Source organism: Rhodamnia argentea, chromosome 9 (assembly GCF_020921035.1).
Source record: "Rhodamnia argentea isolate NSW1041297 chromosome 9, ASM2092103v1, whole genome shotgun sequence".
NCBI lineage: Eukaryota > Viridiplantae > Streptophyta > Magnoliopsida > Myrtales > Myrtaceae > Rhodamnia > Rhodamnia argentea.
The window spans coordinates 345,209-351,498 of record NC_063158.1 but is presented as its reverse complement, the minus strand read 5'-3'; the positions used below and the strand labels follow the sequence as shown (position 1 = coordinate 351,498).

The 6,290-nt window shown below is 38.4% G+C and overlaps 1 pseudogene; it reads right to left on the bottom strand.

Moving 5' to 3' along the window:
- Positions 1-4,631: 4,631 nt before the first annotated feature.
- On the bottom strand, positions 4,632-6,029 carry LOC115756603 (annotated as a pseudogene).
- Between the last annotated feature and the right edge of the window lie 261 nt (positions 6,030-6,290).

Here is a 6,290-nt window from a genome sequence, read left to right as displayed (position 1 = left end):
CGGCTTTTGTTTTCCTTCCACCTTCCAAGAAAGGTGAGTTTTTGTTTTTTTGCAATTTTGGTTTTTTTCCCCTTTCCTTCCAAAAAAAATTCATTAAACTTATCAAATAAATTTCTCATTGATGTATTGTCTTATTGAGATCTAATCCAAATCACAATGTCTTTTTCTTGTTCCTAAATTGGCCTTTTTCCAATTCTTTTAAGTTTATGCTCTATTTCGAAAAAAAAATTGCTTGATTTTTGTGTACACATATAGGACAAAAGACACTAATCCTATGTCTTTTTTCTATGATTTACTTCTTCTTCAATTCAATTCGTGTCTTCTGCCAATGCCTAATATTCAACGTATTTGTCCTAGTACTCACTTGATTAAAAGTTTAAGATTGCTATCTTATCATATAAGTAAATGATACTATGGTCTATAATATAAGTAGTAGTAATGATAACTATAGTACCAATTGCATTTTTGCTTAACAGAGTCTGAATACTTCATTTTGTTGGTCCAACCAATCCAACCATAAGTTATTCTATAGGCTTTTCTAATTGATAATATAAATTTGAATACTCTCCAAACCAAAAAACGAATATAATTTCACTTGCTTTCACTTCACACTTCAAAATCTCTTTTGGGCGAATAGAGAATATCTTGATCGGGGGAAGAATGGGGAGATCCCATATGACCCAGTACATCTTTTAGCCGACTAGGATAAAAGATTCCATTGAAGTGGCTAATCCCATGCATATTGTATGGACATCGGGTTCCACAAATTGCATAGTTATCATAAAGGGTTAATATCATGAAAACTATGAACTAGTACATACGTGACAAATTTACCATAAACTAATTTTTCTACCTCCAAAAGCTCCAAACTAGTATACATATGACAAATTTATCATCCATTAATTTTTGTTAAATTCTATTGTTAAATTGCTAATTTAGATTACACGTAATAGTTTACGGGTACCAATTTGGGGTTTTTACCCTCTATTTGTCATAGGTATACCAATTTGGGATTTTTTTCGTGGCATTAACCCAATTTAACAGAAACTAATGGTTCGACAAAAAAAAAAAGAAACTAACGGAGAGTAAATTTTTGACAAGTGTACCAGTTTGAGATTTTTTGTGGTCAAAATACTAATCTAGGTAAATTTGTTACAGATGTAACAATTTAAGATTTTTTATGGCCAAAAAATTATTTTGGGGTAAATATATCATATGTGTACCAATTTGAATTTTTCATGGTGTCAACTCTGTCATAGATTGCTAGTCCAAGATTACCCATCCTCTGGAAGACTATTCTGTCTTCAGTTGCACTTGTTCTCTCAAATACTGCTCATTCCAGACAATACTAGATGCCTCGTGGATTTATCACAGAACTGTAAAGCTACAAGCAGTAACAGCAGAGCACAATTAATATAGTTTTAATTCATGGAGTTTTCTTTGTTTTCATTCTTGGTTGTCAGTTATCAACATGCAAATCTGCAAACTAGACAGCTAAGATCCTTTTGAAGTTTACATGGTTTGGATAGATTGCACCTTCCCTGTAGTTTTAAGTGGCTACAATGGTACCAGTTTCGAGGAAACTGTTGTAAATCGATGGTATGTATGCACAGCATCTGCTTCTCAGTCTTCAAATGGCTATTCTCATATCCGCAGCAAATAGGTTGCTTCTTCTAAACTAAACAAACAAATTTCTACACATTTTAGGTTCAATGAAATCGCTTTTAAACTTCAATACCTACCATTAATCGAAAGAGAAACAAACTGGTTATTATGATGCTAAAGGCATGCAAACTTGAATTGTAAGATTGGATCTAGTTCTGATTATCAGGCCCCGAGCTAAATGAAGATGGAGTACCGAGTGCACTAAAACTTATTAGGATTGTACCATTCCATTTCACTCGCAGAAGCCAATGAGAAGTCAAATGTCCGGCAAACGAAGACGAAGAGCAAGAGGTACAGGAAGTAGCTATGTATATGGCAGGCCCCAGAGTAAGTGAAGAGGAAGTCCCAAGTGGCCTAAAACTCGCCCAGGATTAGTCTATTTCCATTTCAAATCGCAGAAGCAGATTAGAATCAAGACGTCTATGGCAAAAGAAGGCAAATAGCCAGACGGAAAAGCAAATCGCGCGCGAATGCTTCCCCAGTCCAGCTAAGTTCATGACCCGTTTATTTGGTTGCCCTTTTCCCCCTTCGAGTGTGAGGAGGGCTTCTCAGTTTGCAGGTTCAACTCCGCTGAACTTGTTGATCGATCATCTTGAGGTCCTTCCCCTCATCCACTTGAGCATTAATTTGATACGTCTTGCTTTGAAAACTGCTCATGCCAGCTTCTGTGATGAAAGCAAACACAAGCAGACAGTGACAGACCATACAACGACAGAAGATTTAGATAGCTTATCATTCCTTAGATAGACTTCGTTGTGTCAACAAAGATGTTGCACTCATCATTGTCAATAGAATAAAAAAATTCAACGAGTGATTATAGCGCGACGAATACCCCATTGTTCATGTATCTACACCCCCAAAAATGACAAGGCCAGACCAAAGTAGACTTCGTTGTGTCAACAAAGACTAACCCTGCCTTCACTGAGCAGATAGGCAAAAGAAGTTCTAAAATTCCACATACCTAGGGACTGGAACATGAAAGATCTAAAATAAAGAAGAAACATAATCTATGAGCCACACGAACAGTCTTCAAGCATCTACACAATCAATCATTAGTTTTTGCATCACACGCATGAAAGATAAACAAGCTCTTATCATAACCCTGCAGCATTGTTCTTTCCAAAAGCTTCCCACTTAACGGGATACGATTTGGTCATTTCTCTTCTCTTTCTGCACTTTTTTTTTCTTTCCATCCACTAAAGCTCCAATGATCCAGACTAACTAACCAAATTAATCTACTCGAAGTCAAACATTGAAGATGTTACTATCCCTTTCAAAATGCAACATCAAATGACGCATATTAGCAAATTCATTTCTGCGCGCATCCACACAATCAAACATCTAGACGCAAAAGCTATCCTCCACCTCAATGTGGAAGGCAAAAATCGCTGCAATCGCACTAAACAACGCACCACCCTCGAGGTGATAAATCACACAGTAAAACCAAATCTGCCGGGAAAAAACATCTGCAAACAACAAAGCCCCATATCCATAAGGAGAGAGAGAGAGAGAGAGAGAGCGAGCGAGCAAGCACCAAGGCTTGAGTCCCAAGTTGTGGGGATGGTGAGGGGACCGTGTAGGCGAATGACGTCGTGGAGGGAGTGACCGCTGGAATAGGCCTCCTGAGGCAGGACTTCAGGGTTTATCTTCTTGACATTCTCTGCTCGCTTGCAGGAGAAAAGCTGGATGAAGATGATGCTGCCGCTGCTGATCAGCTATCCAAAGGGCGATTTGCTCTGATAGTGTCCAACCAATTGCGCCGGATGTCGGACTAGGGATGAGTAGCCTCCGCCTCTTTTTGAAGCATCTGCACAACCTTCTCTTTTCATGAATTGGAGAAATTTTTTGCTTCAGAAAGATTGCGCAATACTCTTTGTGACTGTACACAAGTCGAAACCAAGCAAATAAGATAACGAGTTTCTCAACACAAACCAAAGCATACAATTTCACACCATTGTGGCCCTTCCTTTCCCTTGGGAGCTTCAGCATAGAGGAAATTACTGTTTAAACTCAGCAAGACATGTATTGGATCTCAATAAAGAAAATAAGTTTCTTTGCGTTTTCTCCAATGCAATTGTTTCGAGCATTTGATACTACAATTATCATTTTGGATTTGGACCAACAAAATATCATATAGGAAAACTTCCATACTCAGCTAGGAGGACTTAGAAGGATCATGGAACTCTTGGGTCCTAAAACCCAATCAAGCAAAAAGAAATCCAGCTCCACGTTTGTCATATGAACATGTATGGCACTAGAGAAAAACTCATTGGATTGCAGTCATTCACCTATAGGAAAGGTGGAATGTCGTGTGAAAAGTGAAATAAGCAATGGTTATGTCCTCTATGAAATGAATTCATAGAGAGAGGAATGCTTCATCCATGTTCATTATTCCAAAAAGGAAAAAAAAAAGAACAAGAAAAAATAAAGGTCAATCACCCCTTTACAACATGATTTATCATCAGTCACTGCATTTATTGATAAGTTTGTTGATCTTCTTGTCCAAGATAGCGATATGATCTGATTCTAAACCCACAACGGATTTGCAGCATTAAGAAGTATAAGACACAGAAGTTATCCTTCCCAGAAAAAGGAGATTTAAGGCAAACAAGTATCTGAAACAAAGGAATTTGCAAGATCTTTCCTCAATCAATGATGATCTCCTTATACTGCTTACATGTATTTTGGCTCGGATAAAACCAGCAGTAGATTCGAGGGTTCACAACAAAATGCAGATATCTTGCATATCAAGCCATTGCAACATGACCATGTAACGCAACTAAGGAAAATAAGAGTTGAATGAGAAGCTACAGCATTGAATCCTCACCTTTTTGCTCCGACGAAATGGACTGATATTGAACAAAAGCTCTCTCTTTCTTCACACTAGTAAATCCTGGTCACCATTAGAAACGAAAAATGACAGCGTACATAAAACTACAATTCAACATCAAAGCCCAACATACCCCTTAATCAACAACCACGGCCTCAGAGCCTCCATTAGCATCCTCCAATCTATTCTTCTGTTCTTCTGCAGCAATCCGCATCTCCTCAATCAAATTCTTTTGATCTTCCTCTAAAGTAGTCTGTAGCTCCTCCACCTATACATACATAGGTACCGAAATTTTTCCGAGATGCGTACTTATGCACTATTCACCAAGTGGAATAGTTAATCATCTGTAAGAGGAAATAATCTTAAATTTGTTGGAAGGAACGGTCACATTTCAGAGGAAGAAATAGCATCTAGCAGGTATGACCACTGGCAGAGGAATTCGTTATAAAGGTTAGGCCAAAGTAAAACCAACTCTGGAGGAATCCCACCAACAGCCGAAAAAGATTTCATAATAGTACCGTATCTCAAGATAAAACTGCTATCCACATAATTCTAACACAAGAGCTTCTCAGTTTGGCGAAGACGTCAACCATATGTTTATAGGGATTGCTGAGTGTGTAAACAATGAGAGAGATGTGAGAGTGCTGGAGGAACAATAAATATGGAGCTCTGTGTTCTGTTGATTTGTAATCAAACTGGTTATCTGAGGACATGAATGGTTATATTCTACTTCTATCAATTCACACCACTGTGGCTTGACTCCAAGATAAGTTACAAGGACAGTCTTAAATCTTGCTTATTACAAGTCTTTCAAATATATCATGTCAAGCAGTTAGGAAAAGCAAGTGCGGATTCAAATACCAACATTTGCCACATAACACATGCAATAACAGGGCAAATTGCTTTCTCTGAAGCTCAAGCATTCTTGAACTTGCTGTATTCTCAGCCTCAAGAGCTTCAATCTCTCTCACCAGCTCTGTAATTATCTTCTGTGTCTCCGATCTCAGTGGCTGCATAGCAATCAACTTTCTAATAGCTTCACACTCCTCTTTATGCTTCCTCTCAATCTTGCTTTCCTCAAGTTGCTTCTTCAGCTCTTCTATATCAGACTGTGCCTGCAGAATCTGCCTGTTGATCTCGTCTTTCAGCTCATTGAAATTATCCTTCTCTCTGACATTAGCACCAACAACCACCTTGCTCTTGAGAAGAGGAATCTCAAAAGGAGAAAGCTCCTGTAAGAAGGCTCTAGACAATTTCTCACATTCACCATATTTATTTTTTCCTTCTCAACTTTGAGGACGAAGGCGGTGAATTTCTTTTGAAGTTTCTTCAATGGCGGTTCACCTCTTGTTGCTGTAGTTCGGGTTAATAGTCTATGCTTTATGATTGTGTCATCCCCAAGAGGGCCAAATGCATAATTTGCTGCCATTGTATCCCCCCTCCCCAAAACTTTCCTTCCCTTTGCAGACATCTAGCCAGCTGAAGCAGATGGGGTATCCGATACTGAAATAGAACTGTTTCTGCAGTTGTTACAGACATCTGGAATGATCAACAAGCAGTAAACTTACTGATAAACAAAATCGCACCATAGATTGCTCTATATGTGAATATGGTTGCATGCATAAGACGTGCAAGTATTTGGACCCAAACTAACAAGCATCTTGGACAGCGCGAAGTATCAAATACATTCTAGATGCTGAAACAGGGAGGATTTATGAATATTCTGACTTATGCAACTGACCCAAACTATGTATGCCGAAAGTTTCAAACTTTTCAGTCAAATTCACGAACATCT